Genomic DNA, 9,331 nt, shown 5'->3' with positions numbered 1-9,331 from the left:
AATGGATTCTGTTATCCCGCTGTTCGTTCCCCGGCAGATACAAATTTTGCACAGAGAGTCAAACAAAAAGACAAACAAAAATCTTAAAGAAATAAACAGACAAGCTGGCTCTCATAACGCAGTGCTTCTTTCAGACCAGCTTATCCTGTGTTGGCTCTAAATGAGCTTTTCAGTGGCTTGGCTGTGATAAAGCCCATTGTGAAGCAGAGTTATTGGCTGGCAATGTCCTGCCTTGATAGTAAATCAGCTGCTTCTTCCTCAGCTCCATTCATTAAAAGTCTATTATCTCCAAGTGCAGAGCTCCACAATCGTAACTGCCCACTGTGCCTACAGAGCCCAGAGAGAGCGAGAGAGAGAGAGAGAGAGAGAGAGAGAGAGAGAGAGAGAGAGAGAGAGAGAGAGAGAGAGAGAGAGAGAGAGAGAGAGAGAGAGAGAGAGAGATGAACTGCAAGTGGACCTTAAACAAACAGAGCTCTAAGCAGACACGGTCGGATCTTGAACAATATTACTAGAAGTATAGATTCTGGGCCAAAAAAAAAAAAAAAGAATAAATCTTTTAATATCAGCTAAAAGTTAATGAGTTTCTGCTTCATCCTTATTCTCACATATTATCTCACATACCATGGATAATAGTTTTGGCTTAAACCAAGAGGATATAGATGTTATGTTTGTTTATGTAACATGAGCCCAGGAGATGATACACAAAGACAGAGACGTTGCTGATTTCTAGTTTAAGTGTAAATGGTGTGTGTGTGTGTGTGTGTGTGTGTGTGTGTGTGTGTGTGTGTGTGTGTGTGTGTGTGTGTGTGTGAGGGAGAGAGAGAGAGAGAGAGAGAGAGAGAGAGAGAGAGAGATTGTGTGAAAAAGAGAGAGAAAGAAAGAGAGAGAGAGAGAGAGAGAGAAAGAGAGAGGGGATGAGGGCCTAAAGAGTGCAGTTACCACTTTATACCCTCACCAATCATTTTACAATTAACCCAATTAATCAGACAGCTTGCTGTGTGGGTTCGTGCGAGTGTGTGTGAGTGTGTGTATGTGTGCGCACGCATGTGCCTGTATGTGTGTGTGCACTTTCTCTCTATTACATCTTTTTAATTGCACTTTGAAGAAAACATATTCAACGAATCAAACACAGAAACGACTCTGCAAAGTGTTTACCAGTAAAATTGTGTCCAAGAGACATTGGTTTCTACTTCATTTGCCAAGCTCTAATTAATTTAATGGTTTATTCTCTGCAGCTGAATTCAAGAACAACAGCACTGTCATCTTTAATAATCTGTCCATCAAAACATAACATGCTGTACTGTAGATTATTGCTGAAGGTCTGAAGTTAATCCCACATTACAATATTGTTTCCCACAAGAAGCCACAGAAATGGAAATATACTGTATAGTCTCTAAAGTGTATAAATGGCCAATAATACACACACACACACACACACACACACACACACACACACACACACACACACACACATATATATATATATATATATATATATATATATATATATATATATATATATATATATATATATATATATATATATATATATATACCAGTGTGATTTCAGCACATTTGCTTTAGTCTTGGATTAAATGTAATAAAGTCCATAATGTTTAATTGAGCTATTTCTTTTCTTCTTACTTTTATTTTAGATTGTTCTACTCTTTAATCACACTTTAAAATTATGTCTGCAATATTATTTTCTTCTTTTTGTCAGCATTATTGCTAATTTTATTCTTTTATATTATATTACTACTACTACTATTAATAATAACAATAATAATAATAATAATAATAATAACAACAACAACAACAACAACAATAATAATAATAATAATAATAATAATAATAATAATAATAATAATAAGTTCATACTCATTTACTGATTTGAAAAAATAAAATGAAAAATTATTATTCTTGCATTTCTGATTTGGGTTTATTCAGTCATGAGCATTTTGGTTAGGAGGAGAAAAAAGGTCTGAAAGAAAATGTGAAAAAATAAAAGTAAAAATTCTCTTGGAATTGTAAATGAGTAAGATTAAATTGTGTGCTTAGTGTCAGCATGAAGGTAAACCTTTGGATATGATCTGGATTTGGTTTTGTTATCCGAACAAATTCTCATCTCTCGGGGGCGTCAGGAAAGGGTGAGTGGCTGGGAATGTGTGTGTACTAAATATTTTGCCTCTCGGCATTACGAATTTAACCTCTGCCATGACAGGTAAACAGTGTTCCTTGAGTCAGTACAGACGGTGCTCATGCTAATGCCTTTCTCCCAGACCTCCTGACAGCATGTGTTAGTTAAAATGAGGACATAAATGCCTTTATGGCCTGGATGACGCACATGAAGAATAAAATGTGCCCCTCTGCTCCGCGAATTTATGCAGTTTATTAAAAGAAGCGATTATTATTTCTGAATCTGATTACACCCCATTATATTGTGGGCCCAGATGGCTCAGCTGGTCTCCATGGATACCAGTGATGTTTAATGGGAGCTTGGAGTCATGAAAGCATGCTTATACAAGAGACAAAAAAAAAGAAAAAGAAAAAAAGAGCTCAGTTTATCAATCATGATTAGATACAGGATGTGCATCCATTTTCCAAAATCTGCCTCAATATTCCAACATTTATTTCAAAATACATAACAGAGGGAATGCGATATTAGATCAATGTGTACGCTATATAAAAGAATGATTAAAGAAAAAAGATCTGCTGTACTTTTCTATAAGGTGACCAAGGAAGGGTTTACAACATTTTCATTTCCAACAATTGCCTCCATCGTTTAGCTCTCTGTGCTTATTGTAGTAGCCTGGAGAAAGCGGATGGTTGCTGTCACACAGTCAGTGCTGTTTCTGCAAATTCATGTCCCAGCATGATGTTTTCCTACAGCCCTCTAGGGTAGTATACACTGCTTTGCATATTTTATGTTTTGGCACTGTTATTTCCTATGAGTATGGAGATGTGGGCTGTAAAAGTACAGACACGTTGATGACTCCCTGGTGAGGATGGAATTGCATCCTGTGCACAATGTACAAAAACATATAATGTATTGCTGCTAGAAATGGATCTCTCCAATCTTTAGAGGTTCTTCTTCCTCTAGGTGAGTTGACTAAAGTAGACCTTGAGATGGCCAGGATATGCCTTTCATGCAAGGTTCACTCTTTGGTCCTGATTCCCAAGAAACTCTGCTTAAGAGAACAGGTTTGAAAATTATGAACCCAGTCTGCACAAATGGGGCACATCTACTGTAGGACATCACAACCCTCTTCCACATTCCACTATCTAGAGGAAACCCATGTGCCACGCACTAACCCAAGGTGGGGTAATTTCGGGTCCTCATGTACAGTAGGTGGCTGAATGTCCCTTATGTATCCTGTGGGGCAGGTTTTAGACAGCAACACTCACCACTGAGATGTCTTGTACAAGGCACTTTATGGCGGAAACATTGCTCACTGGATGGTGACTAAGTAAGTTATGTTGGTCTCAAGGATACAAATTCTCATTCTGCTGCTGAACATCAGGGCTTTTATGGTTCAAGGCTACCAGCAGACTCCAATTTGCTTATCCTGAGAAGTTTGTTCCCTTTAGTAGGGAGGGAGAGAAGATTCACTGAAAGCTCCTGTTTCCTGATACAAAACGTTGAACCATTTCTTTGGATTATTATGTAAATTGTGACAGATTTAGTTCAAACTACAGTATACAGCCACAGGACTGGTTCACATCTGTGGATCTGCGTATTATTATTGTTATGTTCTTAGTGACCCAGAACACTGATGTATTTTATGGTCTGACTTCCAAGAAACGTCATTCCTGTGATATGTCTTGCCCTTCAGCTTCTCCACAGCACTTTTCATGCAAAGACAGACAACTCACTGTGAAATGTTATTCACAGGGAGTACAGAGGCTTTGGCTCAGGATGAGCTGATGCAGAACTGGCCAAATCTACAGCTGCACCACTGTCACTGAAAGACATTGCAGCATACTTAAAAAACTATACAACACATGCAAATGTAACCGATGGAAGATGCAAATATAAAGTGGCTTTCAGAGCACTAATAATGCCCATCTCTACAGCCAGACTAGTGATGCAACTACATCTCATCTGCATCAGTTGGCACATAGAATCTGCAATGTGAGCCAGAGTTCAGGCATGTCATCTTACGGCCAATCTCTGCTTTCCTACCAAATATACTGAAGCCACATTCAATTTGTGAAGACTGCTCTAACAGGTGAGAATGCTAAGGTATCTTTGTGTCTATTTGGGCTCTCAAGCTCTCTCTGTGTGTGCCAGTTGGTGGGTCACAGAGCAATGCTTGTTGACCATAAAGGGTCTCTGCTTTCCAAAGTCAATTCATTCCATGAGTGACTGAGCGAGTATAAATGAATACAAGACAAGAGGCATCTTCTTCCATTGACATGAACTACAGCTACCTCCTGGACAACACTGAGAAGGTTGAATATCATGTTTCAACAACCGAGTGAGAAACTCTAGATCACAGGTGTCACTCAAGTTGATAAGGATGTCATGGGGATCTTTTATACTGTAGGGTACCCATGTGAAGTTATAGTCATGAGGTGCTAGAGAATGTGTAACACTCTGTGTTTACTCCACAAGTTCTAAAGGAAACAGCTCTGGTGTTCCACTTTGGAGTTTAAAATCATGCCAATAAACTATATTTAAACCTCTTTTAAATGCCAGTATCACAAATACATAGATGGCTAATCTAAAATATCAAAGGGAAGGTTGGTCGAGCTGGTGGTTGAGCTGTTTAGGAGCTTTTTATTGTGAGAAACCAGAAAAACAACCAAGCAGACAAATGATTACGCATGCATGTCTGAAAAATTACTCAATGTTTTTTGTGTATTAAGTACTTAGGTTCTTAGCCTCCTGTGTTGTCTGTAAAACTTTCTCTGAAAAGGAAACCATTTGCAGAAGTGTTCTGCAAAAAATGGATAAAGTTCCCCCAATGAATTTGCTTTATGTTCACACCTACAAGCGAGTCTTGTCACTTGTTTTGTCAAGAATTTTGTTGTGAAGTGATTTTTTGCAAATCTAACGGTAAACAGGAACTAACTGCAATTGGGAACTTAAGTTTGGAGAAGTGAAGAAGATCAGATGGTTTACAATTGGAGAGGTGATGAAGTGAAGATCAGACGAAACAAACATTCTATCCAAGTGTAAGAGTAAAGAGTGAGAAATCAGTTATAACTCCTAGAAAATAAAGCAAATGATGAAATTTTGGTTCTCTTACAAAAACATCCTAAATGAATTCATCAACCAGATTAATACACAAGATAGCTCATAAATAACAACATTTTGGATTGCTTGGAATCAATAAACCATCAGTCAAACACTGAGTACCTATAGCACCTCAGATCATTCTCGTTTTTAACTAATAACAATGCATTCATAGATACTTCAGTCTATCCAGGGCTTGGCGAAAAATAAACCCAAATAATAAAAGAACAACAACAACAACAACAAAAAATGATTAAGCAAATATGAATTGACTATGTTACAGACATTTTAGGTCAAAACAGAGTTAAGTTCAAAAATGTCCAATATTTATGTGTATTAATTCTACATCTAAATGAAAATTGAGTTCTGGGGTATTTTTGGTCAATATAAACAAAGTAAAATGACTAGATAGTTGCTTGTATTGTAGTATATAAGTCAAGGATTATAGTCTCCTTATATTAAGTTATTAATAGTATCATCTTGTCCTATAAATATCCATGATCATGAGTCACTCCTGAGTATAAAATATCCAAAAGTGTCCATCAGCGCTAAGATGAGAACATCGACACATACGGTTCTGTGATGCCGTCATAAAATTTTGAAGGAATTTTATTCATAATCTTTAACCTTACTCATGACTGAAAGTAACATTAAGCAGTAATGTAACTCCTGGGTCATCTTCAGAGTAATTTCAGTCATGGGGACACTTAAAGCATGGAGGCATGATGAAGATCAGGCTCCAAAACACAGTCTAGAAGTACAAGTGTTGCCAAGTGTGGTCAAAACCAATATTAAAATAAACCGTTCCCTGTTGTAGGATTCTTATCCTTCTTCCTTCCTGCTTATTTTTCTAAAGTTGTACTTTAATAGGTTATCTTTTCCCACCACTTATCTCTCGGCTGAGAGATTATATGCATCAGTTTGCACAGCAGAAAATCTAATGACTCTCTTTTGGTCCACAAAAGTTTGAGAGGAAAATCAATTACTATTTAACTCGCAGGGAATCTTAGATCTTTCCTTACAACTAGCTGCTCGGTTTACAGTACGCTTGTGGGTCTGGGAAAAACCCTTCACGTGGTGACGATTTAACATTTCAAACTGAAAACTAATTAAATAAACTGAAATGTAAATCTTTTTCCACACACATCAATACTAAGTTCATTTATTAAAGTCTGCTTGCAAAAAGTGAAACAGAAGAAAGATGCGTACATCATGAAATATGTGTTATATTTAAATTTGAAACTAATTTTCTTACTCTAGGTAAGAGTGTGCTTTGTAATTATAAAACCCTTAAAAAAAGTTTTTAGCACTTTGATGAATCAGGAACATAATATAATATCAGTTCAATGCAATATTGTACTAACACATACAATGATGAGTGCAGCTTATGTTAGTTGTTACTATAGAAACAGCAATGTATTACTACGAGCACATTAATATCAGTGTTGTAATGTAACGAAGTACAAATTAGAAAGTAGACTTACAAAAAAAAGTAGTATTACAAGTAGAAATTTCACGTATCTGTAGCTACTTTAATTCGCTATTTAAATTTATGGCAACTTTCACTTTTACTCTACTACATTTCCTAGATAATATGTATATTTTTACTCCGTTATATTTCCAATAAGCATCTTCGTTACTCGTTACTACAAAATAAAATCATAAGACGTGTGTGACTGCAATAAGGGAGGTTTGGCGAATCGCTGCTCCTAGAGTGTCACTGCACGCGCAGTCAGAGCTGGAGGCGTTTATCTATAACGGCGGCAACCAAAAGCAGTGAAATGTCACTATTCTTATTACCAGAGTTGATAGCACAAACAAAATATTAATGCAATATCAATACAAAATAAAAATAACATTTATTGATTTGGTCTTTGTCTTGTGAATATTTGTTTATTAGTGACTGCATTCATTGGACACACTGTCTGTAGAGATTGCACACATACATGAACTGATGTGATTCAAGACTGGAATCATTACATCACGCATAAAATTTTGGTGTCCACTTTTGCCATTTAATAATACCATAACTTTTGGCTTACTATGTAGTCATATAATATATAATATAAAACTCTTCTTGTTTTAAATTCTCACTGAGGGCTAAAACCCCTAAAGATGAAATCCTAGAACCGCCCCTGGTCTTATTCCTACCGAAAATCACTGAAATTTTACTTTTACTTCAAATACTTAAGTAGATTGGATATCAGAAAATGACTTTTGATACTTAAGTACAGTAAATATCAGATACTTTAAGACTTTTAATTGAGTAATATTCTAAAAGGTGACTTTCACTTCTACCAAAGTCTTTTTCTAGTATGATACTTGTACTTTTACTCAAGTATTGCTTTCTAGTACTTTATACAACACTGATTAATATAACCCTGAAATTTGCCTTGTAGACAGAACTGCTGTCAGAACTGCTGTTATTGAAAATGAATTGATCCTTCTGACCAATCATATCTGAAAAATGTACTCGTAAATGACACGACTAATAAAGCTTCACTTATGTACTTCGAAGTTGATGTCAGAGAAGGATGCAAGTGCAGTCAAGAGTTTATTAAAAACTGACGAAATATGAAGCAAAAATGTAAACAGTAAGAGTGAGAGGTCAGGTAATCAGCAAACAATAAATCAAGAAAAAAAAATAAAATCAAAGGGTGTTCAATGTTTAAGGAAGTGCCTATTGTTAGGCAGGCAGCATGCCGATCCTTTCCCAGATCAGATTACCGTGTACATAGGTTCGTAAGGCTCGCTACACATTGGGACACTGGCGACTCTACACCATCAATCATCATGACATGATAACACGCTTGTGTTTAAAATGTCTCCACTGGCATTTATCAACAAAAGACATGAGCGATATCTTTCTGGCATTTCGCTAAATGTTATCTAAAATACATTATGTAAAATCGATTCGATTGTTCTGCTGTGTCTTTGCAAAATTTCTAGCTAGTGGATCTCTCAAATAATTAAACGATTAAAAGTTGTTAGGGTAAAGCAAACATCAAGCTACTCATATTTGTAGATGGATTTGGCTGAGTGTTTGTCAGCCAATAAGAGACTTCAAAAAATATGGCATCATTTCCAGTAAGGGAAGATAATGAGCGTCAATGCTGACTGGGTTTTACTGTGCATTGTGGGATTATTTAGGAAGAGAATGTTTCAGTACAATGGAAGGATTCTGTGGTTTAGAAAGACAGCCTAATTAAAGGTGGGGTCTCCGTTGTTTGAAAGCCAATGTTGACATTTGAAATCACCAAAACAAAAACGCCCCTAACCCAAAATACACAAGTCTCTATGTGCGGATGACTGAGAGACAGATTCCAAGGGACCATCTGCAAAGTGCAAAACCCAAAAAGGGAATATTACAAAAACAGTCAATAACTTCACTGTAATACACTGTACTGTCACCAAATTCAGCTCACACATCACTGATGTCCTGATAGTTATACTACAACACTTATTTGGGGGAAATGTCTTCTTGTATCTTTTTTATTACTATGAAAACATTAAACTCGAATCTGTGAATATGCGGCCAACTTTACTTAAGTCCCTCGGCGTCCCATCGCAGGCCTTCCTGCTCCTTCAGCTCTCTCCAGCGCTGGAAAGCTGATCCTATATTAACACGGGTCCTACTTCTTGCCTTATCATAAGCCTTTCTTCGCAGTCTTTGTTTGTTTTTATCCTCCGTATCAATGTTAAAACCGCTTTCTGTTAATGCCACACATGCACACTGAACTCTCTCTCCGCCCATATTGACAAGTTTTGTTTTTGCTTTGTTTGGTGGCCCAACACAGTTTTCTGAAGCATTTCTCAAACAACGGACACCCCACCTTTAATGTCCAACTCTGTGATCAGTGCCTCAAACTACTGTATTTAGCTGATTGAGACACATGATGCTTCAAAGTCTGTTTATTCAGGCAGTGTGTTATTAGAAACATGTGCATATGATTATTATTTAATTGAGTATGGAGTGAGGTGCTGGCTGGGGATTGTAGTCTGTGGTGGTCTTGTGTGTTCTGGGAAGTGGTGTTTCTAGTGGATTTCTGTATATATGAAAGATCAGCAGCTGCAATGCCACAGATTTTTTGT

Source organism: Tachysurus fulvidraco, chromosome 7 (assembly GCF_022655615.1).
Source record: "Tachysurus fulvidraco isolate hzauxx_2018 chromosome 7, HZAU_PFXX_2.0, whole genome shotgun sequence".
In the NCBI taxonomy this organism is placed as follows: domain Eukaryota; kingdom Metazoa; phylum Chordata; class Actinopteri; order Siluriformes; family Bagridae; genus Tachysurus; species Tachysurus fulvidraco.
The sequence above is the reverse complement of the archived record's forward strand: the minus strand, read 5'-3'. Positions refer to the sequence as shown.